General features: G+C 41.5%; 1 pseudogene; it reads left to right on the top strand.

The window, feature by feature from the left end:
* Positions 1-1,775: 1,775 nt before the first annotated feature.
* LOC108701814 lies at positions 1,776-26,677 on the top strand (annotated as a pseudogene).

The following is a 26,677-nucleotide window of genomic DNA, read 5'->3' on the forward strand; positions in this document are numbered from 1 at the left end:
GGGGGGTCAACCAGAAGGCCAGTTATAGGGTGAGATTAGGAGTAACTGCTTATCTGTGCCCTGGGTACCCCTGGAACTATAGTAGGGTGACTGTTACCCCAATGTTTCTTTATATCTGTAACCTTGTTATGAGCTAAGGGGGCCCAGCCTGAAGGCCAGGTAGGGTGAGATTTGGGGTGAGTGCATATTTGTGCCCTGGCTACCCTTGTAACTATAGCAGGGTGACTGTTACCCCAATGTTTCTATATATCTGAAACCTTGTTATGAGCTAAGGGGCTCAGCCTGAAGGCCAGTTAAGGTAAGATTTTATTTTCCCTGCACCAAGCTATAAATCTAGTGTTACAACATGGCGGTTATGTAACAGTGTTGGGTGGGAGTCTTTTTTTGCTAATGAGATTCAAGTGGAACAGATGCAAAGGCATTAGTGATTAACTCATGTTATATTTCTCATTAGCTGCTGCAGAAGTTGCTTTCCAACACCAACCTCTTCATGTAATACTCTCTGGGCATCAAATAGTCAAACTATTTTAACATTCGAGAATTCAGGATAAGTAAAAATACTGAAGTCAGCTCAAAATCCATATTTCTCGTGACACAGCATTACAACGAAATGTAACATTTTATAACCTTATGCATCATCTTCTGCCACTTTAACTGCTAGTTTACTCTGCAATCAGACTTCCCTCCTGCTGGCCATACAAAGCCTTATGTAAGCTGCTGATTCTGCCCCACCAGATCAAGTGAACAGCTTATTGGCCTATGTATGAGGGCCTCCTGGCAGCCAAGAGTTATTATCACCCAAGGCAAGTACTTCTTACCACCCTGTCCCCCCATTAGCTCATGTGGGAACTGTCCCTGATCACCCTTTCAGGAATTAGAGAAAGCCAGGGCAGGCTTAGGCCAGTAAGAGTGAAGGGCATCATTGGAATTGTGCCACCCTTCCCCCCCCCAGCACCCAAACACATTCTGCCTGTCCCTAGTTCCAGCCATGGCCAGCCCAACCTTTAACTGTCCAAAAACTTGCAGATATCTCTTGGGCATCACATTGATGCAGTTCTTGACCAATAGGTCTGCATAGGCTCATATTGGGATTTGGTTGTTATTCCAGAGAAAACTATTGTTTTTGGACAAGCACAGGGTTGCAAGACTGGGAAAAGATCTGCACCTAGGCATCATTGCTAAATAGACAGATCTATTAGTGCATGGCAAGCTTTAGTCTCAAATTCAACTCAAGTTTGCTTTCTGGTCACCTAACCTGCATCTATAAGGAGGAGGTAAGTGTGGGTCGACTTGTTTTATGTAGACCATTAAATTTATTTTTAGTAATCACTACTCTTCTGGGTTGTGGTGTTTCTGCAGGTTGATTTTTGCTTCTCCCTATTTAAGAACAAACTTCAAGTCAGAAGCAGCCATAGACTGGTTCCACGAGTGGCCACAAAAAGTCTTGGCATTCATCAGTCTTTGATTTCTTCAGGAGACTGAGAACATAGAGAAGAGGTCCAAAACCAAGCTTTTCTTTAATGGTGCTTATATTACCAAGATAGCAGCATAAGGGGAATGTGGCTCTGTATAAAATGAATTATTGTATGACACTATTGTCTATGGATTATACTCTATCTCTTCCCAGTCAACCAGGAAACCATCCATAAGCAAATTCATGCCTATGTCCATACAAGTGTTTACTATTGAGCACCAGTACAAATACACCACTCCAAAGTCATTCCTGGAACAGATTAAGCTGTACCAGAACCTGCTGCAAAGAATTCTCATCTTAAATGGAGCCCCTGGAGAATGGTTTGCAGAAACTTAACAGCACCTCTGCTCAGGTGAGTGAGACACATACAGTGATATGTCATTTAAAGAGATGAGAAGGGGTCCCTCTAAGCAGAGCAGCAACAGTAAAGCAAAGCATTACTTCACAAAAAATAAATAAATAAAGAGAATCCGCTAAGAAAAGTAAAGAACAACAGAAAAATCAAATAAGCAAAGAAGAACTATTATATCCACGAGGCTGTTCCAGGAAGGTCTGTGGTGGATTCCCTTATGAATTTCTCCAGCCAAACATCCATTTTATGTAATTGTTTTAACAATCCTGTAAAACCGTAGGGTTAATCCCATTTGGCTTCCCACTTCATAAATCTCTACTTCCTATGTGGGCACAGAACAAAGAGCTATTATGAAGCTGGGTTGCTGTTTCATTCTGACACCATCCAAAACCTCTTCCCTCGAGTTTCCTCAAAGATCCCGACACTAGCAGAAATGTTTTTAGCTATAATTAAGGAAAACGCACACAAATTTTTGTCTGTTCTATATCACTACTTTATGTAAATGCAGTCTTGAAGAGGTGTATAAGAGGTAAGAGAATACTTGGGGGGGGGGGCTAATTTACTACCAGGAAAGTCTCAGGAAAAAAGAAGCATTTGTGAGCACTTACCCTATTTATTAAGGTACTTGTGCACTAGTAGAGGCACATATCTTGGGTGGAGATTTGGTGTGGGCCCAATAAAAAAGTAGTGATCAACAGGGGAAGGAGCCAGTTAAGAGGAGGCTTGTTGTGGGCCAAACAGAGGACTGGTTTGTGGTGTGTGGACCAAGCTGGAAGGTGGGCACAAATAATGAACACTCAACTGTTTCTTCCAAAAGACACACATAAAGTAGGAGCTTTGTGGTTCTGTAGAAGCTTCAAAATCTCAGATCAAAGTAACCTTCATGAAAACAATAATATTATTAAATATTTGACAACATTTTTTGTCTTCTTATTGATAAAAGCCAAGCTGGCAGCCGAAGAGGTAGAGTTTCAACTGAAAAAAAAAATGACTCTTACATATATGTTGCTGTTCAAAATGTGTTAAAGGACAACTCTCTTTCCAGACTAACCTGACAGAGTTGAAGTCATTTGGTGCCCCATCTCCAGCCGGAACCAAAGTAACTGCAGCTGTGATGGTCCTTACTGCACCAGGAGATAAGGTTCCCAAACGCAGTAGCTGGAACGCTTCAAGGGTGGTCATGTTCAAGATGGACAGCTTCTTTGAACTGCATTGCAGGACCCCAGAATTCATTGCCTCCAAAACATTGGTGGCTGCTGGGCTCTACTCTTGGGATAGAGAAGTTTAATGAAGTATACTGTGTGGTGGAGCCCAAACACCAGACCCTAAACAAACCAAATGCAGAGTTATCTACTGCTGAGAAGAAGCTGTCCAGCACTAGCACCAGAAATGGAAGTTATTTGTTAGAACTGACATAACAGCAGTTTTTTTTTTGTAACATTTTTTATTCAGCATTTTAAGTGAATAAAGCATATATGTGACCATCTGCATATTATGTTTACAAAGTCATATAGTATAGTGGACACAATTGGAAAGAAAATAAACAAAAAAGAGGAAATAAAGACAGAGAAGAAAAAGAGAAGAATAAAAAAAGGATTATATTAGCCATGTACCACATCTAGAACGTAATATCAATAAAGTTCTTCGATATCTGTGTCTATACCAGCAGTTTTTATACATCTAATATACCAGGTTTCCCTTATCTCTGAATGAGAATCTGAGCAGGCTGACGTCAACGTTTCAGATGGCTTCATCTGATAAACTAAAGTGCAAGCATGACGCAAAAGCCATCTCTCACCATCCCTCTTGCCAACCGCCTTGTAAATTTCAAGTAGGCATTTTTTGTAAGCACCGTATGTGTTAAAGAGCTTAGCACTAGTGATGGGCGAATTTGGGGCGTTTCCATTCGCCGAAAAATTTGCGAATTTCCCGTGAAATTTGCAAAACTGCGCCGGCTTCTCGTTTGTAACACCGGCGTCCATTTTTTTAAATGTTTGCTGGTGAATTTTCGCTGTGGTTTTGCGAATTTATTCACTGGCGGCGAATTGCGGGAATTCGCCATGAATTCGCACCTGACGAATAAATTCGCCCATCTCTACTCAGCACGACAAAATAAACTCCAAGACCTCTGCCACATTACAAATATGTAAATATGTTATGCTGCATGGAGCAATGGCAGCATCAGTGGACCAAAATCCCTTATTACCCGTTTTTTATCTGACATCAGCAGTTTTAGTCTGAAGTGATAGTTCAGCCTATACACTATTGCAGTGAGATAAAAATTCCCTTTATAATAAATCCTTTCTAAAGGGAAGTTGTCCTTTAAATTAACGTTTAGGATGCTGCAGTGTCACCAGGGGCAATGTTGAAAGCTGTGTCAGCACAGCAAGATGGTGTTTGCATATACAGCCAATTAATATGAGACTCATGGGAGGTCCTTATGAACAAATTCATGTATAATAAAATACTATGCCATGACCTGTGTAAGACTGAAATATTAATGGAAATTGTGGACACTTCATATCTTTTTCAATATATAGGTCAGGGGGCTCGCCTCTGAAAATGTAAGACGGGCAGAAGCAGTCCAGAGCTTCAAGCTGCAGGAGAGCACATAATGTAGAGTTCTATTGATCATGTCCTTTGTCTCCTACCTGGGCTCCTTCACCAAAAAGCTCTCATGAAAAGGATGTGGAAGCTTTATCTAGGATATACACATGGTTAAAGGATTTATACAAATGGTTGAAGGACACTGGACTTTACTGTTCCTCAAATGCAGGAAGACCACGGGTTGAACATTCATGTGTTCAGTGTTGGGATAGTCTCAGACAGTTCTAACATTTTCTGCCCAATTTAGCTCAATCACTCATGCATGTTTGGGATTGGGGGTTTGTTTTGTCAGCCCATTGTGCAAACCCATCAAACTGCAATTTTTAAGACCATACTGGACAAATTCAGTCTCATTGATGTGTGAGACATATTTGCAACCAATTTGATAAGAGCAAACCTGCCAACCCCAGTGTGTGCTCAGCTCATATCCCAAATAATCCACTCTACTCACCTTCTTGGGCAAACTGACCACAATGAAATCAGCTGGATGTTACCACTTAAATAATGTTGACCTGGTCTCATCATTTGGGAAGCAGGCATCTCACTTTTCCATAGAGCTTCTACAAATAGCCAATTTGATCCAGTCGATGCTTGTTTGTTTAAATGGACGAGGAATAGAACATCTACATAATTTAATTTTGAAAAGGAAATTATGTCAGGTTTATTGTTTAGTGAATGGATCATTCTGTGTTACTGTGCGTGTGGCTTTGTCAGAGGTTTCCCTTATCTAAATGAAAGCAATCACTCTGAGCTAGGGAGGGGGTGCCATGGCGTTTCCTCCCATCCTCCGTGCAGGGGGCCTGCTTCAGGCTTTGTCACCCACACACAACATGCTTACTAATTTGGCCAGTGTTACAACTTAGATTTTTCTCTGAGATCTGAGCCAGCATTTTCTTCTCCTCCCAAGCTGCTTCATTAACTCCATACTCCCATCACGGAGAGTGTAAAGCAGTGAAAGAGCCCTTTAAAGAGACAATGCGCCTAAAATTGTGGGCAGGATTAATCTAAGAAGCCCTTTGCTGTATAGTGTCTAGGGCACTACAAGCTGTATAAATTGCTGTAAATAAATACAAATATACACTTAAAATTCTTGCCTCTTAGTACAAAACACTAAGGGTTTCTGTGGCCATATAATGGAACAAAGCCTGCAGGCTGAAAAATACAGGGAACCCTGAGTATCATTCATGTATTGTACTTTACAAATTCTTGCAGCACAGTCACATCCATAATCCCTCTGTATCTACAATAGCGGATTGTAACAATCGGCCTCTTATGAGAGTAAACTGTCACATAGAGATGTATTTTCCTTTGCCACTTCAAGTTCTTCAGATCTATTTTCTAATGAAAAGTTATTTAGAACTTGAAGCCAAAGGCATGAAGTGAAAAATACCCTTTGCTGTCACAAAGGTGCTTTTCCCTGAACCGATTTTTCTCATAGAGGCATAGAAGGCAGCAGGAGACGGGAATAATATGTGTTTCCAAGGGCCATGCTGGGACAGAGCTGTTCTCACAGCAGATCTCCATGCAGCCTTCTCACACTCCTCTTTCCTTGTTTATCTTGGCTTATTTGTTGATTATGCACTAAAGGAACAGAAGAAACCGAAGAGGTCAAACATTTAAGTGCGTCTCTGCGGGAGGACATGCTGCAGTGTATTAATCAAATCTTGCATTAGCTCTGAGACTCCGTGTGGCCCTTACTCTGCCAGGGAGATGGAAGTGAACACTTTATCTCAGTAGTGGCAAATTCCAGTCTGCCCCACTAATGGGTTTCTAGGCGTCATAACATAATATTAATGGTACTTATATTATCCTGTTAAAGATAAACAAAATGAATGCAGACTGGATCAGCTCTAATCCAGAACTGACTCATATATGTCAGGTTTTTTCCTGATCTGTATTCTTGCATCAACAACATACTCAACAGATCATTTAAAAATCAGTTTCTAATACCCTTGCAGAACTGGTACACAAATGTCCCAGAGTGAATCATCACATCGACCTTTTATCCAGGGGTGGACAACCAAAGCCCTTCCAAATGCTGTTGGAATAAACTTTGTTGTTGAGATGCCTCCAACATCTAGAGGACTACAGTTGCTTATGTCTAATTTAATTTCTAGTTTAATTTCCTGGGTCATGATAAATAATTCACTAGTGTGGTTTCACTAGGCCAGTGGTTGCCTAGCAAAAGTATCTGGATAGGGTAGGCAGCCTGATTGCTAGGTTGGATGAAGCAAAGGTCTATTTGCTCTCCTAGAAACCCACCCTGTGGTTCAGTTATTGTGATATTGTTAGCACTGACCTTCTTGCTCGGCTTAAGAGCAAAATTCACTACCCGCAAATCTTAGTATGATTCAGACTTTACCCCTTCAGCTACCCCTTCTACTGCTCCAGATCCCACCAAATGATCCAGCCTCACAGTTTGGGAACAAGATAATAAGTATCTTTGCTATTGGTACTGGATTTGTGAAATACATTGGGTCCATTGATGCTATGCTGCTTACTTACTGACCCACAGTAAATGAGTTTAAGCTTCTCTATCTTCATGAATCAATTAAATTTCTCTCCACTCTTGCATTAGTAAGGTTTATCTTGCCAAACTTTTAACTGCTGGTTCTTGATGACACTTTGACTTTTCCAGGAGGGTCAAAATCAAATAACTTCTTTGGTTTGCATTGGTTCCCACTCCATTTACCCGAACCATGGACCCCTTAACTATGTTGACAGATGATGCAGATATGGCAGCTTGGCAAAATGAAGAGCTCCCTGCTGACCGAATGTCTACAGAGAATGCCACAATACTGACCAACTGCAAAAGATGGCCACTGATGGTGGACCCCTGGTTGTAAGGAATCAAGTGGATTAAAAACAAATAATATTTAGAAGCCCTTTGAGTAATCCAAATTGGGCAGAGGGGGTATTCATTAAGTTTGATATCTCAATCACTATGTTAGCACCAGCCTTAATTGCAGAGACACATGCTGCTATTTCGGGAGATTAGTCGCCCATCGACAAATCGCTTCTTCTTCAGGTGACTAACCTCCCCAAACTACCTTCCCGCCAGCTAGAATGTAAATCACCGGCGGGGTGGCACTTGGATCGCTTTGGCTTTCCGAAGTCACCTGAAGTTTCCTCAAGCAACTTCAGGCAACTTTGGAAAACAAGCGTTCCGAGTGCCACCCCGCCGGTGATTTACATTCTAGCTGGTGGGAAGGCAGTCGCTGGGCGACTAATCTCCCGAAATAACTGTGTGTCTCTGCCCTAAAGGTTGTCTCAGCTTACACTAGCTTAAATATACTTTGATCACGGATGAAAGTTACTTTTTTATACATATAGTAATTACTGAATATACTCCGCCTGCCCCACATTAGACTTTTTTTTGTATTTCACACTAAAATAACAGTGTAGAAATTCTGCTCTCTGCCCCCCCCCTCGACTTTGCATATGAATTGACACTTCAGACAGTTTTCATACAAGTGGGGGCATCTCGCCAGTGTCAGTGACATGATGTGACAATGCAGATGCCAGTTAGTTTGCAGAATGCCACAAGGAGCTTGTCATGCTGCTAATAAATTTCATCGCTCACCGCTCCGGCTTTATCAATTCCTCGGATTCTCCCGGGCGTCACCTCGACGAGGCAGAACTGCTATGTGTTGAAGCCTTCCAGAATGGGGAGATGAATGAAACTGGAAAATCTGCCACATGATTCATTTGAAGTTTTTCTCATTAAGGGAAAAGCTGTTAATTTAATTGTGTCAATTCGCTAACGTGTCATCAAAATAATGAGGAAAGTGACATTGACCCTGTCTCACTCTCAAGGATTTAACCTACAGCTTTAGTGCTGCTGGGAAAATACAAAGATACATGCAGGGCACTTATCACAGGACTGGCCAGGTACTTTCATTTCAAGTCCCTTAAACTTTTACAGACTGTTACTGTGTTTACTTGTTACTGCTTGGCCAAAAAAGGGGGTGCCTGTTGAGCTGAACTTTGAGTATCTCAGGTTTCAGGTGCATAAAGATTGGGGACAAGGAATGAGAATACAGCACTAACTTCAGCACTAACTTTCATCTCATTCTGCTCACCAAGCTGGCCAATCCCAATTATCAGCCAGAGATGCAGGTGCAGTGCAGTCGTGAGCATGAAAAAGCCTGATTTGAGGAACTTAAGGTAATAAAATGGTGATCAATGTCAGTGACATGTTTATGGGTCAGTCCTTCCTAGGCCCAAAGTGTACTAATGTCAGTGACATGTTTATGGGTCAGTCCTTCCTAGGCCCAAAGTGTACTAATGTCAGTGACATGTTTATGGGTCAGTGCTTCCTAGGCCCAAAGTGTACTAATGTCAGTGACATGTTTATGGGTCAGTCCTTCCTAGGCCCAAAGTGCACTAATGTCAGTGACATGTTTATGGGTCAGTCCTTCCTAGACCCAAAGTGTACTAATGTCAGTGACATGTTTATGGGTCAGTCCTTCCTAGGCCCAAAGTGCACTAATGTCAGTGACATGTTTATGGGTCAGTCCTTCCTAGGCCCAAAGTGTACTAATGTCAGTGACATGTTTATGGGTCAGTCCTTCCTAGGCCCAAAGTGTACTAATGTCAGTGACATGTTTATGGGTCAGTCCCTCCTAGGCCCAAAGTGTACTAATGTCAGTGACATGTTTATGGGTCAGTCCTTCCTAGACCCAAAGTGTACTAATGTCAGTGACATGTTTATGGGTCAGTCCTTCCTAGGCCCAAAGTGTACTAATGTCAGTGACATGTTTATGGGTCAGTCCTTCCTAGACCCAAAGTGTACTAATGTCAGTGACATGTTTATGGGTCAGTCCCTCCTAGGCCCAAAGTGTACTAATGTCAGTGACATGTTTATGGGTCAGTCCTTCCTAGGTCCAAAGTGTACTAATGTCAGTGACATGTTTATGGGTCAGTCCTTCCTAGACCCAAAGTGTACTAATGTCAGTGACATGTTTATGGGTCAGTCCTTCCTAGGCCCAAAGTGTACTAATGTCAGTGACATGTTTATGGGTCAGTCCTTCCTAGGCCCAAAGTGAACTAATGTCAGTGACATGTTTATGGGTCAGTCCCTCCGAGGCCCAAAGTGAACTAATGTCAGTGACATGTTTATGGGTCAGTTCGCCTAGACCCAAAATATCTATATATACATATATATATATATATATATATATATATATATATATATATATATATATATATATATATATATATATATATATGCTATGCTAATATCATGGACATGGATTATGGTAATTTATCATTTTTGTTCCTTCCTAGGCATGACACAATTAAGAAGCACAGTGCCATATTTCAGCAGTAGAAATGAAACAATATAACAGAACTGGGATAATTAATTTAGCAAATGTATTTATTTGAGAGTAAAATGTTTGCCTCAGATAGTTCCATATGAATCAAACACCATAGGTTCTTGTGTTGGCCTAATTTTCTTTTGTAAGAAAAGTTTCCTTATCCAACGCTAATCAGGTGCTCAGCGGTGAGCCCAAATACCAATAATAAATGAGTATTATTCCTAACATTGTTTTCCAACTTCAAGATGTGCAAAACGACAAGACTGCAGTCAGCGAATGAATGTTATGATTAATGTAGTTGTGGGGGTTATTGTTTTGCTACAAAGCAGCAAGTTTCTGAGACTCACTTGTCTTTCCCTTTCCATCTTCTGTCTTTTATCTGCACTTATTCAAACTCCAAACAGAGAGAATTAAAGGACAAGGAGTTGATGAAAACCATAGCGCTAGGGATTGTATTTCCTGAATACTAAGAGGCAGTTCACGTATTGTATCAAGGACCAATGAAATGACTGTACAGTACATCATTACTGGTTTAACTTTCCCATTAACTTCTGCAACCTTAAAACTGTTAACGTAAGTTTCCAGTTTGCCAGCCGTTTACTAAGTCTAAGCAGGTTGAAGTGGCATGAAATTGATGTATATGTTTGGTATAAAATTACAGATGTCCGACTTGTGCTCCTCTATGCGTTCGATTACGGGGTGTGTAGTCTGCCCAAAATAGATCATCCCAAATGGGCACTTCAGTAGTTATACCAGGGCTGGAACTAGGGGTAGGCAGAAGAGACATGTGCCTAGGGCCCTAGGTACCTTTTCTGCCTTCCCCTAGTTTGTAGTCGCTTCTCTCTGCTGTCTGCCGATTCTTTCCCTCTGCCACTTCCCCAACCCACTCCGGCCCTCCCCTCTGCCACTTCTCTTCCCATTCCGGCCCTCCCCTCTGCCTCCCTCCTCGACAGTAGCAAAATAGTGGGGTGTCAGTACATATATGTTTGAGAATCTTATCATGTTGTAGAATTGGCCATAATCTTTTGACTCTCTCTCTATCTGGCCATTCAACTGGTTGTACCTACCAACCATGGGTATCTTTACATTCTTTTTGGGTTCTTTCTTTTTGAACAAGATAACCTTCCTTGGTACTGCTTTTACCTCACATGCATGATGCTTTTTGCTTGAATCTAGTAGTGAGTCTACTGCTTTCCAATACTTTTCATCATCACAGGCAATTCTCCTTGCCCTGAGATATTGTCTAGTGATGGGCGAATTTATTCGCCAGGAGAAACGCCCGCGAAAATTCGCCGGCAAAAATTCGCCGGCGTCAAATAAAATTTTTTCGCCGGCATCAAAAACGGGCGCCTGCGTCAAAAACGAGACGCCGGCGCCGTTTTGCGAATTTTTCACCATTTTGTGAATTTCGCGAATTTTTCTGTGAAGTGAAACGGCGCAAATTCGCCCATCACTAATATTGTCATTTAAAGGAAAACTATACCCCCAAAATGAACACTTAAGCAACAGATAGTTCATATCATATTAAGTGGCATATTAAAGAATCTTACCAAACTGGAATATATATTAAAGTAAATATCTCTTGCCTTGAGCCACCATTTCGTGATGGTCTGTGTGCTGCCTCAGAAATCACCTGACCAGAAATACTACAACTCTAACTGTAACAGGAAGAAGTGTGGAAGCAAAAGACACAATTCTGTCTGTTAATTGGCTCATGTGACCTAACATGTATGGTTTGTTGGTATGTTTGTGAGTACAGTGAATCCTATGATCCCAGGGGGCGGCCCTTATTTTTTAAAATGGCAATTTTCTATTTATGATTACCCAATGGCATAAACTACTAGAAAAATATATTATTATGAAAATGGTTTATTTACATGAAGCAGGATTTTACATATGAGCTGTTTTATGCAATATCTTTTAATAGAGACCTACATTGTTTGGGGGGTATAGTTTTCCTTTAAGTATTGCCGTTATACATTTAGGTTTATGAAAACTCAAGGAATTTAGTAAACTATTACAATCAGTCGGTTTTCGATACATATCAGTGACAATACCACCAATCTCAAGAGTCAATTTTACATCCAGAAAATGCAATGTCTTATCTGACACTTCAGTGGTAAATTTGACTCGAGGATGTTTTTCATTAGCTTTATTCACCATATCATGGAATGCGGACACATCACCTTTACATATCACCAAGATGTCGTCCACAAATCTGAGGTATAATACCATATATTCGATATATGTGTCATTTAGGAAAAAAACTTCGAATTCGAATTTGTGGACAAACAAATTGTGGACAAACAAATTAGCAAATGAGGGAACAAACACCGCCCCCGTTGAGGTCCCTTGGCATTGCCAATAATATTTGCCTTCAAATCTAAATTAGTTTCTTTTTAAAACAACATTTGGCAATTTATTAGGAAATTAACCATGTCATGTGTAAGATTGGTTTCAAGCAATAGTTACCACTCTCACTGGGCACTATCCCTCTGGTGAAGCACTAAGGCATGGGTTTCTCAGCCTGGGGTCTTGTATCTTGGCACCGGACTTGGTCCTCACCTCACCCACTGTATTCAGCCTGGGGTCTTGGTACCCTATCTGGTCCTCAACTCACCCACTGTAGTCCCTGCTCTAGTGGTTCAAATACCACGGGGTCCTAACCCCACTATTTCTCCTTGTTGGAGCCACATCTGCTCACTAACTACCCTGTGCTGACTCTCCCTCCTAGAGTCTCTATTGCTGTATTCACTATCACTAACTCACACTTAACTAACTTCACCGGCAGACCTGCTGCCTGAGTTAACTAAAGGACCCTTAGGTGTTCTATTACCAAAGGGGAACTGCCTGAGTAATTTAACCCAAATCTCAGGGTCCCTACATATAGTTAGTTAGCCAAAAATGTAATGTATAAAGGCTGGAGTGACGGATGTCTAACATAATAGCCAGAACATTACTTTGCAGCTCTCTAACTCTGAGTTAGTCAGCAACTTGAAGGGCGGCACATGGGACATAACTGTTCAGTGAGTTTGCAATTGATCTTCAGCATTCAGCTCAGATTCAAAAGCAACCTCTCATGTCACTGATTGGTTACTGACTGGTAATCAGTGGAAACCAAGAGAGCTGCAAAGCAGGAAGTAGTGTTCTGGCTATTATGTTAGACATCCAGTCACTCCAGCCTTTATATATTACATTTCTGGCTAACTATATATATATATATATTTTTGGCTATATTAGAATCATTTTTTATTTTTCATGGGCTATCTATTTATCCAGTTTCTATTTTCATTCTGAACAATTCCTTTAACTCAATGAGATGCGACTAATAATGTTCCTCCTGAATTCATACTCAGATGCACCTTGTGCCTCTGCCAGGTTTTTTTTTCTATTGGTTCTGGTTTCTGGCTCATCTGATCTCCCATTCCATAACTTCCTAAGGTCAGACTGGTAAGGTTCCTTCTTAATGCTCGCTCACAGGAGCCCTGTTTATCTCAGACTTCTTTCACAACTGGCTATCATGCTTCTCTAGTTGCCAGCCCATCTGGATGACTCCAACTGAATTGGAACTAAAATGATTGCCTCACTGAGGTACTGCCCTTAATATTCAGTAAATTCAGTTCAGCCTGGAATACACAGTATCAATCTGCCTAATTCATCCTGTGTGACTGGTCTCATCCGTCAAAAGTATCTACATGTTAAAAGAGCACAGTGGGTGGTGACCCAACCCGCTGATCTGATGCCCTTCTTGTATCAGCCTGTCAAGAGGTTGGCTGAAGGAAATAATATGTAATGTAGCAGGAGACCAAAGCTGGGTCACATCTCATCCTGACAAGCTGAAGGTTTTGTGATACCATCGACGTCAGAAGATTTGTTTATGATCTTGATGAAGCGACTGCGGGGAACGACCTGGCACAGTCTCCAGGAATATTTCATCGCCTGTTTATAGTATTCCTCATATCAAAGTAACAAGAGCTGTCCTGTGGCGGAGTTATTATTTGTTAAATTATATTCACTGCTGTTATTGGCAAGAGACCCATGGCAATAACCATATATTAGTCTATAACAGAGTTACCCTTTTCTAAGCACCTTTTCAGTTGGTCTTTGTTTATATTATTAATAGCAGCAAATAACTGAGCTTTCCATGTGTTTATTAGGGATGTAGCGAACGGCGGAAAAAATGTTCGCGAACATATTCGCGAACTTGCGTCAAAAATGCGAACGGTTCGCGAACGTCGCAAACCCCATAGACTTCAATTGGAAGGCGAATTTTAAAAGCTAGAAAAGACATTTCTGGCCAGAAAAATGATTTTAAAGTTGTTTAAAGGGTGCAACGACCTGGACAGTGGCATGCCAGAGGGGGATCAAGGGCAAAAATGTATCTGAAAAATACATTGTTGACACAGCGCTGCGTTTTGTGCTGTAAAGGGCAGAAATCACACTACGTCACTCAGGTGATGTTTCTGGACACGGAATGTGAAAAGCTCACACAGCGAGGTGGCACTTGGTTAAAGACTGGGCAAACAATGCCTGCAAGGGCAACGTATACAGTAGTGGATACGGATATTATATATTACAATATATTATTGCTGCTGTATCACTCAGGTGATGTTTACGGACACAGAATTATTATTGTTATTTAGACAGAATGTGAAAAAGCTCACACAGCTAGGTGGCACTTGCATACCTCCCAACTGTCCCTCTTTTGACCACTCAACCCCCTGTCCCTCTTTTGTACTGGAAAGTCCCTCTTTTCTCTGAACTGAACAGCTAACTTAATTAGCTTTTGGCAAAGAGCTCAGAACAGCTAACAGGTGCAAATAAGATACTTTGTAACAATTTTGACTCTGGTTGGTGCTGGTAGTGGTGAACTACTAGGAGGAGCAGCACACCAGTCCCACTCCCCAACACAGCTAGACTAATAGCACTGGGCTCTTATAGTAGCAAAGTAAAAAAACAAAAAAGAAAATAAAAGCAGTCCTTACAAGGACTATTGGGTTACAGGCAGCAGTCAGCAGATGAGAGATCAGCAGCAGGACAGCTGCCCACAGCAGCTACATACAGAGCACTGCAGTAGAAGGTAGATTACTAGCCAGCAAAGCTACCTAACCTAAAATGTCCCTCAAATCCCTGCAGAGTTCTGTCCCTACAATACAGAGCAGTTATCAAGTAGATTACTAGCCAGCAAAGTTACTATCAACTGTTCCTCAAATCACTAACCAGCTCTCTCCCTACACTAGCTCTTCCAAGCACACACAGGCAGAATGAAAAAACGCTGCAGGAAGGAGAGTGGTCCAGGGGGTGTAGGGGTGGTCCAGGAGGGAGAGCTTCCTGATTGGCTGCCATGTATCTGCTGGTCTGGGGTGAGAGGTCAAAAATAAGCGCCAGCTAAGGCGAACCCAAATTGGCGAACGTCGCGCGACGTTCGCGAACATTCGGCGGACGCGAACAGTCGATGTTCGCGCGAATTAGTTCGCAGGCGAACAGTCCGCGACATCCCTAGTGTTTATTGCGTAGGGAGGATGTGTTACTATGTAAGTCCATTTCCTAATGTTTCTCTGGGAGCAGCAATATAATCAGGGACCAGCGCTCAGGCCTGTATCTCCGGCTGCCTAATGAAAGAGATGTTACGTTCCATTGCACTGAGTTTCTTTATTTGCACAAATATCCTCCTCTGTAGAACATTGTGCAGGGCTGCTGTTCAGTGTTACATTCTGTATTAATGGCTGAGACACATTCATAAGGTCACAGATGGGCGATCACTCTCCCTCTTACCCTGTATGATACAAAACGACTTGTCCTTAATAGCATTCTGTGGCTGGGGCCGAGACAAAACGCTTGTTTAAGTCTCCATGCCGACCTATGATGCATCTTATTGTATTTCATCGCTGTGCCATGCCGGGAGGCTTTTAGCTTCTGCTCAGCAGCAGCTTTGAATTAAAATACATTTTGTTTATACTAGAAACTTCCCATATTTAGGATGTGCCTTTGTATCAGGTACAAAGTGCAGTGTCTGAAAGTACAAGGCAAACCTGTCCTTAATGTCTGGCATAGAGCAGGTGCTAAGTAGAGGACCCCAGTGAGCCCTGCGCCTACCATTACTCTCCAACTTGGATATTTAAATGACATACAAGTTAGGGGTCTGACAGGGGAGTGAGGTCCCTACATGCCACACACTGCCCACCCCTAATGAATACAGCTCTGCTAGGCACACGGAGAATTGTATTCATGGTGTAAACTAAGGTCTTTATGCTACTTATGCTTCCTGCAGGAAAAGGAGCAAAGTGTGACTATTTTTTTACAGTATATGACTGTAAGGCTGGTCAACCTTACCGGCTTGTAATCACCTATTCAGAGAGAGCAATTCCTTGAGCCCTAAATGTTCTATGCTGCTATCTGTTGTCACTACAACACAAATATTTCCATCTAACCAATGAATCCTACCAATTAAATAACCAGACTGAACAACAAAACTTAAAACACAAAAACAAAAGGTTATCTGGCTTCTTCCCCCCACTACCTCGTCTAGTTGTAATCTTCTCCCCTCTCATACCTGCCCTGAGCCAAGGGGAGGGGGGGGGGTTCAAAATAACCAACTAGAGAGACCCCACCCCCTCCCACTGGCAGTCAGCAACACCTAACTCCAAGAACAATAGGTCTCATTGGCCTCCATTTAAGGAATTTTCTAGCAACTAGTTAAAATTCCATCACATTTTCCACTTATGTCTTGACTTAATGTGGTCTTACACTGCCAGATCCACTTGTTTTCGCCAAATAGATCTGGGTCCAATGGGTCCCACGCACTGGGACAAAATCCAATTGTAGTCCCTGAATTCAACAATTGATTTAAAGACTGGTGCCTACATAGGCCCATTGCAGGAGGATAATACCAACATGCCAGTGTGCTCCTCATTTGTTTTTTTAAATTGTCACATTGATATAAATCTGTCAGGCAGGCCGATCAGTAGACCCTATTTACAGGCCAATAAGCTGCCAACATCTGTAGGTACCAAGTTGGCAGCTTTTATCGACCCATGTACAGCCACCTTAACTGTTATGCAAGTAAGTAACTCTTACTTTTGTGTTAACAATGTCACTGACCACTGGTATATTGTAAATAGCAGATTAGAACCGGTGAGTGAACTACTTTTTGACTCTCTGTACATTCCCTACACCTTATGTATCCCAAGCCTGGAGATAAGCGTGGCTGTTGATAGCAAATGGAAAAGAAAAACCTTCCCTACAGGGGTCACCTCCTGAGATCACATCGATACATAGAGAGCACAATGTATGAATTTTATTTCAAAGGCTGTTTCCCTGCAGATAAGAATATCTGGGGCCTGTGAAACGCGGCGTGTCAGTTGATTCCTACGTTTCAGAGCGCGGTTATCTCTGCAGCAAAGAGAAATTGGATTGTTTGTGCTTATGCTATTGCTTTCTGTGTGATCTCCTAGGCAGTGGGATTTAACCTTTCCCCCTGTGCATCGCCTGTGTTATCCCAACGCATTTCAAAGCATCTGTCTCCATGCAGTACAGTGTCCGTCTTATCTCTTGGCCAGAGGGATCTAAGCTAGGAATAGCAAGAGAGTTAGGGCAATTTGTCTGGTGAGGGAGAGGATACCAATCATTTATTTGCTGATAATCTTGTATATAATCTGTCCCTAGAAAGAGAATGTTATCCTTTTATAATATGCAAGAACCATGAATATCCTGTAAATGATATCCTTATAAATGGTGCTTAGTGATGTCAATGGTTATAATCAGAGCTTAGTAATGTCATCTCTGTCACATGAATTACTGAAACATGAGTATTATAATAAATAAAGTACTCCCTGTTACAAAATATGAGGAGATTAGAGGTCACCTCGGAGGTCCATGACCTGTATAAAAACACTCGGCCTTTGGCCTCGTGCTTTAATATGGTCATGGAACTCCTCAGTTACTTAATATAACTTAATAAATAATATCTTTATATTGTACAAGAGGGGAAGTGTATTCACTATATTATTGACATTGTGAACATAGCCTCAAATAAGGTGATCATGAGGTGGGCTGTGGAGCTATGGGGCCCAATCCCTCCACTGACAATACATATTTATAACCATAAATATCTCACAGCAGCAAATCATCAAAGGAGAACTAAAGCTTGACCAAAGAAGTAGGCTAAAATTGTTGTACCTTATGTTTTGGGCTCCCGTATCAGCTGAAGGCAACCACAGACCTTTAGCAGGGAAAATGTGTGTCTCCAAAGATGCCCCAGTAGCTCCCCATTTTCTTTATTGCTGATTGATTGCACATGCTCTGTGCTGCTGTCACTTACTGAGCTTAGGGACCCACTATACAGTACACATAGAATAGAAATGTCACACTATAAGGCTGATTAGTAATTAATACAGATAATTATCTGGCAGCATAGAAACCAGTGCAATTAATATCAGAATTTAATAATCAGTCCTGTAGCATCAGCTTATATTACATACAACCCTCATTTTCAACTTGATTATTTGCAACGACTTCTAAGCTTAGCTTCTCAACAGTTTCTCAGAGCCCATGGAGCATGTGAGTGTCGCAGACACTTTCTAAGATGTTGACCCCCTGTGACAAGTCTGAAGTCCTGTATCATTGCTGCTGTTAAGGAGCTGATACAATACGTTCATTATATAAAATATGGCATTTTTAGCCATATTCATTTTTAGGGTTTAGTTCCAATGGTAATGGAAGACCAGGAGATTAATTGCTGGTGGTAAAACCCATGTGTTGCTTTAGTCTTCCAAAATCGCTTGACGTAGCCTCTAGAGGAAACTTTTAGTGATTTTGGGATACTTAAGCTACACCATACCTCCCAACATTTTGGAAAGAAAAAGAGGGACAAAAAAAGTTGGCACGCGTAGCACAGGGACACACACCTATTTTTGTGGTCACACCCCCTAATTTCCAAGTACATTTTACAAAATTTGGCAGGTTATGAAAGTTTGAACATATTTTTGTGGGTTCTTTCCGTTATTACAGTTTTGCTAATGAAGGTGAATTGCCCTTTAAGCTGTGAGTCTAACTTCTCCCGAGGGACCTGTTATCTTATATTGTTACAATGACTTATTTGCTTACCTCCAAATTGTTACAAAAGTATCTTATATGCAGCTGTGGCTGTTCTGGGCTCTCTGCCAAAAGCCAATTAAGTTAGAAACTTTGTTTCCAGTACAAACGAGGGACTGTGGGTTGAGCTGTCAAAAGAGGGACTGTCTCTCTGAAAACGGGACAGTTAGGAGGTATGCTACACATGGGTTTTACCACCAGTGATTCACATTATTGCCTATGGAAAAGCTTTTACAGGAGATTAGTCGCCCACAGAAGCAGAGATTTAACACTGACAATTAATCTCCTGGTGTGTCATTGCCCTAAAAGGATTATTATGAAGAATAACGTTAGGGATTATGTGTGGAGACATGCAAAATGCTTCTCACTTCTCATCTATAGCCATACATATGGGGGAAATGCATAATGTGAAGAATATTCCCTTATTGGTAGTGATGGGCAAATTTATTCACCAGGCGTGAATTCGGTGTGAATTTCCGTCAAGAATTGTTTGGCGCTGGTGGAAATTTTGTTGCCAGCAACATGTCGCAAATTTTTCACCATTTTGAGAGTTTCGCATGAAATTCGAGAATTTCTGGGCGAAGCATAACGGGACAAATTCAGCCATCACTACTTAGTGGGTATTTAATAGAAGGGATACACTGAATCCAAGATTCGGTTCGGGATTTAGCCAGGATTCGGCCATTTCCAGCAGGATTTTGATTCGGCCGAATATTTCTGCTTGGACGAATCGAATCCTAACTGTATGCTGTAGCCAAATCACTTTTGTACCGGAGCTTTTAGCCCACGACCGTGACCCTGTACCAACTCCTGCATGGCCACGGTCGTGTGACTTTTTGTCACAAAACAAGGAAGTAAAAAAGGCTTTCCTCTTCCCACTCCTAATCTGCACATGCAAATTAGGATTTGGACTCAGTTCGGTATTTTTCGCAAAGGATTCGGGGCTTTGGCCGAATCTAAATAGTGGATTCGGTGCATCCCTATTTAATAGGGTGAGAATCCTCCACAAAAGGTTCAGCCTGAAGTGAATCCCAAACCCTAATTTGCATATTTGAATGAGAATAAAACAGTTGCATTAAGGGTTCAGGTTTAGTTTAGTTTTGCACTTTGGTTTTGAAAAATGGGCTGGAATTCAGCTGAAACTGAATGCTAAATTTGGTGAATCCCTAAGGGTAGGACTACACAGACGTTTTTGGCGCGATCCGACGCGCTGCGACAAAACGCATGCGACGGAAATAAGGGAAGAGAGAAATGTCAGATGAAGTCGCAGCGTTGATCCGACACGACGGTCAGATGCAGACGCAACTTTGAACTTGCCTAAAATATAGTCACATTCAAGTAGGTTGCAGTGTGCAAAATGCTATATTTTTGTTACTATTTTTATTAATAATGCAGATTTTATCCTGTTAATTTTTATAAAATTCAAAACCATGGACCCCAAATATAGAAGGGCAAAAGGAGTCTTGACGAGGTGACTTGACTGATGTTCAGTTTCACTACGTGTGCAAAGCTTATCTTTTCCAAGGTTTGGATGATGAGTAATATGATTTTGCCATCAAAATATCCATTTCAAAATCTCCTTACTGATCCCAGACTAAAGCTAGCCTTGCACAGGCTGATAAAAGCTGCCAAGTTGGCCCCCTGCAATCAAATCTGTCACTCTTTAAATTCAATTTATTGTCACACTCATGGGCTAAAGCCTCTTGCTGGAAACTGGAACTAAACTGCTTTTCCCCTTTTTTCTTTTGTATCATTATATTTTCTAGGGAAGTGATGAGGTAGTTACTGCTGCGGATTAGCTCAGAGCTTTGGGTTTGATCAAATATTAATAAGCATTTGGGTTTAAATGTCAACACATATGACTTGGCCAAGAGTGACCATTAAACTGCTTCTTCACAGCTTGATGCAGCTCTCCTGCCCCAAGTATTATCTAATAGAGTCTCAATCAGTTACGGCAACAAATCGTGTTTAATTTCAGTATTCTAACTGCAGCAACCTAGTAACCATAGCAATTCGAATGGCATTAGCCTAGTTTAATTAACCTGTTGCAACCATTTTGCTTTTTGTATTTTAAGGGCAGTGGCCGACGGTGAGGTTTGTCTCCCGTGATAAAAATGCACGACTGCGGGCAAAGAATCTCCCGAAAAAATTCTCCATTTGAAATAATTGAACTAGCTGGCGGTAAAACCAATGCATTGCTTTATTCTTCCACCTCGGGAGAAAACTTTGCACTACGTGATATATTGGTTTTACCACCAACGATTTCTATTGTATTACTGCATTCTGTTGTTTCTGTTTCCACTTCCTTCCACCATTTTTATTATGTAATATATATTATTACTAAATACTAATGTCAGTGACATGTTTATGGGGTCACCCCCCCCCCCGGACCAAAGTGTACTAATGGATATCTATTTTCATATTAACTGTGTAGAACATCCATCTTGTAGCCAAAGGCTGAGAATGTTGGAGAAGAGGCTGGAGCAACTCAACAAGGGGAGTCACCAGAACTTCCTTGTGTTCATCAGTGCTGAGCCCGCTGCCTCTGCTGAAGGTCACATCATTCCCCAAGGCATTTTGGAGAATTCCAATAAAATAACCAATGAGCCTCCCACTGGTATGCATGCCAACCTCCACAAGGCTTTGGATAACTTTAACCAGGTCTACTGCCATTGTCTGAAGAAATGTGTATCAAGTATTCAATTCAGAATGAACAGGGCAGTCTTTAACAGGCCAAAAGCAACTTTGCAGGGGACTGTTATTAATATTAGTTACAACTGTCCAACCTATGATCCTGAAATGATTGCAGGTTTCCAGCCCACCCAACTGTGGCCATCTTGCATTGCTGTGTTTATTTTGCTTATCTGGCTTCCTTTTGACCTACTTTTTGCTTTACTGGCCCTATTTAATTTCATTGTCTCCAACATGCCCTTCTGCCTCATACTTTTCTGGCTATGTCTTACATTACTGTCACTAGCTTGTTTTGGGCTCCGTCTTGCCCTACTGTTTCCATAATGCTGTACTGTTACCCTCTTGCTTTTCTGGTTCCATCTTGTCCTGCTATAACCAATTTGCTTTACTGTCTCCATTTAGCTTTACTGTATCTTTCTCTACTGTTCCAACTTGTTCTTCTGGCTCCATCTCTTCATATTGTCTCCATCTGGATCCATCTTGCCTTAATGTCTCTATCATATTTTTCTGGCTTCATCTTTCCTTACTGTCTCCATCTTGTATTTCTGGCTCCATTTTTACATACTGTTTTATCTTATTATAATGCCTCCATCATAGTTTCCATCTTCCCATACTGTCTTTTTGTTTCTCTGTCTCCATGTTGCTCTACTGTCTCCATTCTTCCCTTCTGTCTGCATCTTGCTTTTCTGCTTCCATCTTACCCTCTTGTCTTACCTTACACTCACTCAGCATTCCTACCTTCAAGCTCTGTTTTATAGAGAAACAGTGGGTGCTAAATTCTGGGCAAATTATGAGATTAAATCAAACGGATAAAAAAAAGATCACTACATTATCCCATAGTCCATGAGCCATACCAAAGTATTCCTTATTACAAATCAAGATGGTGTTTCTACCATTTGCTCTGTGTGTAAATGAATCAGAGTCTCTGTTCCTTCCTGTTTGAGCTCATTGGGATTCTGGTCTGGTCACTTTATATCTCTGTGTCTCCAGAACTGCAAAGGAACAGAGGAGCGAGTTCAGAAATAGACTAAGATTAATGTAGTCCTGTTTGCCGGTCTGATACGGCATAATCCATTATAGATGAGACATTCAATAAGAAATGATGATGACTCTATTATCAGGCAAATATTGAGATGAAAGGAATATAGATTGTACTGCATTGTCTTATCACATATGGTAACCCAGTTTAGATATATAGGGGAGTCAAGCACCCCACATCATCATCCGTCTGCCTCTCATTAGTGCCCATGGGAATGGCCTCAGAAGGGCACCATGGGCGAAATACCCAGATTTGTGAATGCTATACCCTCATACTGTACTGTCCAAGAGAAACAATATTGCACCTCCCACCCATATGTAAAAATACAAATATACAAAGGAATGTTCTGGGCACACAATAAGCTATACCCTCATACTGTACTGTCTGAGGGAAACAATATGGCATCTCACATACTGTACAGATGTATAAATGCAAATAGATAAGGAATGTTCTAGGCACGTAGGAAACTATAGCCTCATATTTTACTATCTACTGAAGCGAAAATAAGTGGCAGATAAACCCCTCTTATAAATAGTGTATATTTTCCCATTAATATACAAGCAGTTTAGTTTTAAGCCTGACAGCTCCCATAAATAATCCACCAACCAATAAAGCAAGGTCCCATATTGTAATCTAGGCTTCACCTCAGCATAAATTGGAATATAAATATTGCTCTGAACAATATCTGTATTATAAGTGTCAGATAATTTCACGGTGACTTTATTCTGGCTTATTCATTTATATGGCAGGAGTCTCTGTGCTTTCCCCAGGCTATAAAGTGTACCCTATGCACATTAATCAAGATGGGGCCATAGTTGCACCCAGGAGGGATCCAAGCTGTCAGGATGTCTAAACTGTGTTCCTTTCAGTTATTGTATCACAGATCTAGTTCTACCAAATTAGCCCACACACCCCTCTGTCCAATACCTACCATTGCTTTATTGTTTCTATTTCTCACAAGGATGATTGCCCTGATGAGGATTCTGGGGTGTAGGATTAACCTACTAACTGTGGTCTGTGCCATTGTTCAATCAATATAAATAACCAAAGGAACTTATTATGTTTGGAAAGGGCACATTTACTCATTAAAGTCCAGATAGGGGAATTGGGTAGAGGCTCTGGCCTAGCCACTCGCCAGTGAAATAGTCAAAAATAAATGGAAAGCCAATACCTTGTCTGCTACAAACGGGTGAATCCCAAACTTTATTCCATGGTGCTCACAACACTTCAATGTTCAAACGTTTCGGGACCGCATGGCCCTTCCTCAGTGAGGAAAATGAATGTTCTGGGCACACAATAAGCTCTCCCCTCATTCATATCTGGGGTGATTTTCCCCCCATCCTTGCTAAGGAAATGTATGTTTTTCTGTAAACAAGTTGATCCACCTCCAGGAGTGACACCACTTCACAATGACATTTCTGGTTTCAGAAATAAATTTGCCATCTGCAGGTAGGGTCAGGGAAAAGCGGGTAGACAGGTCTGGGTCTGGTTGCTGGTCAATGTGTCTGGTTCAGGCAGAGTCTTCCCAACTGGACCTGTGAGTGACTTACCTGGTTATTAGACCTGCTCCAAACTTTGCAACTCTTTTCTCAATTACCCTTAACCAGAGTCCTTGCACTACCAACTTTAGGTATCTGAGCCTTTTCAGTGGGGCGGGTTACAACAATACGACTCTCTCACCTTCATGTCACCTTGCAATTAATGTTCATTGCACCTAAAGATCAAGGGAAGATTATGAAAATCGGCGGCACAATAAATAATGAGAAAGGGGAGAAAAAGTGTGATATTTCCCTATTAATGTTTTCTGGTCTCTCAGGCTTGAAATTGTTTGATTTCTTCCTTATCGGAAAGATTTCCTTTATTGCGCAGAGGAGACAGATGGATTGACTAAGGCACTAAGACAATTTTGATTAGGAGTGAGTTTATGATGCATGATGGGTAAACAAACAGGCAGCAGCAGCCAAATATCCAGGCAGCACATTAGCATGCAGCACCATTGTCCTGCTTTTATTCATATTTGGTATCTTTCCAAGATGCCTCCGTTGGCCTAAATAGCCTCCATACAAATGAACCCCATCCTTTATGCTGGAGCCGTCTGCAGAAATTTATCACCAGCCTTTTATCTGGTGGAGGCATAAATTAAAGGGAAACTTTGACTGGGGATAAACTTTCGGAATGATGGGTTTTCATCACCAGATGATGTCCTTTGTTAGTTCATTTTTAATGCTCCGAGGCTCTTAGGGATCAGAAATGGAATTTGTCATAGAAACCAGTTTACAAAAAACACTGCTGTCTAGTTACTAAGGTTCCTGCTCACTTATTTGTATTACTAGAGGTGCAACAGACCTAGTAAGTTCCCCACAATAAAATATATTTTTGGGAGCAATGTAATCCTTTTATGTCTCTGGCTTTAAAGTCATAGATAAAAGGTAGCTCATGCCCCCCCCCCACTCATTTAAGGTAGTACTGCACTTGTTTCATTGCTGCTTCTGGACTCAACATGGAGAACCTGCAGAATGCCATCTTCCTGGACCAGGTGACAGAATATTTGGACCAAGATGGCCTAGCAATCAATGGCTGGACTTGTGGGCTGGTTTGTAGACCTAGTTAACTGAATCAAAGAGCTGAAGGATGTGGACTTTGCCCTCTGCCATGTGGATAGCTGGGTTATTTAACCATTGGCCCTTCCTCACTGCCATCATGCAATCCATGGCCAGAAAGAACGAGTGGCCCCTTGACAAGATGCCCCTCCAGTGTGATCAGACCCAGATGAACAGAGAGGACCTCAGCCTGCCCCGGAAAGCCGCTTATGTCCGTGGTTTGTTAATGATAAGTGCCCCCTGGGACACACAGGTAAGGAGCTCACTTCTTTATCACCAAGTCATTTTTCTTTGGATAAGATGCCTTCAGGGTCATTCAGTGTCAAGATCAAAAACGGTTGCATGGCCAACCTCAAAGTTCATTCTTATCTCAATCCTCTATTAATATGTTACTCACAAGGTATGGAAAATGCCCAAGAGCCTGCAATTAAGTGCACCGTGACCTTATCAAACATCTACCCAGCCCAAAATTAGCTCAGGGTTTATGTCCCCCTAAAAAAATCTTTACCCATTGACACAATAAAGAAGGTTTGAATGACAGATGGATAGGTGTAAGTCTGGACAGAAGGATAAATAATACAGTAATAACAATATAGCACATGGTCTTCTTTCTTGTGTCCATGTCCATCGACCCTGTCAGTTTATGGATAGAGAGAGGTGCAAGTACCAGCTGCAAAGTTGCTTAACACTTTTAACCATGTTTCAACAACAGCTGTATAGCCACAGAATTAAGAACAGTAGCCTTGGCCCAAAATCAGAGGTTCTTCTCTCCTTTACTACCCCCTCCCCCATCTAATACTGAGGGTGGCTTGATATCAAGCCCAAGCTGTCTCACCAAAGGAGAACTATGTACAAATGGCTTCTTGTGAGCGCATATTCATCTTCTCTGATATATGTGCCGCTCTCCAGCCCATAAATATCCCCCCCCCATTCATCCTAATACAGTCCTATCGTTTATCTTCCAATTAGAGCAGCTTTTGAGTATCAGAGCGGAATGCAAGAGGAAATTTATCTAGACAAGGTTTCCATGGTAAACTATAAGTAGATAGGTGAAAATAAATGCATTGGCTGAATTTATCAACATACCCATAAATCTTGTATCAAGTGTTATTCTGCAGATGCGTTGCAACTGTACTTGTTGTACGTGTTCTGTATTAAACCGGTTCTGCTTTGCACCTTCTAGGTTGGAGTCATCATAGACAGCCAACTCAAAGACTTAACGCTGTCCATGCCAGTCATCTTCATAAAAGCCGTCCCAGTAGACAAACAGGAAACATGCAACATGTATCCCTGTCCCTTCTATAAAACCCGCCAGAGGGGCTCAACCTACATGTGGACATTCAATCTAAAAACAAAAGAGAATCCATCCAAGTGGGCCCTGGCTGGAGTTGCCCTGCTGCTGCAAATATAAAAGCCAAGAACGTTTTAGTTCAAAGGAGAACTATGTAATGGCTTCTTGTGAGCGAATATTTTTTTGTCTCAGATATATTTGCCGCTCCC

The sequence above is a fragment of the Xenopus laevis genome, chromosome 9_10L, assembly GCF_017654675.1.
Source record: "Xenopus laevis strain J_2021 chromosome 9_10L, Xenopus_laevis_v10.1, whole genome shotgun sequence".
Classification (NCBI taxonomy): domain Eukaryota; kingdom Metazoa; phylum Chordata; class Amphibia; order Anura; family Pipidae; genus Xenopus; species Xenopus laevis.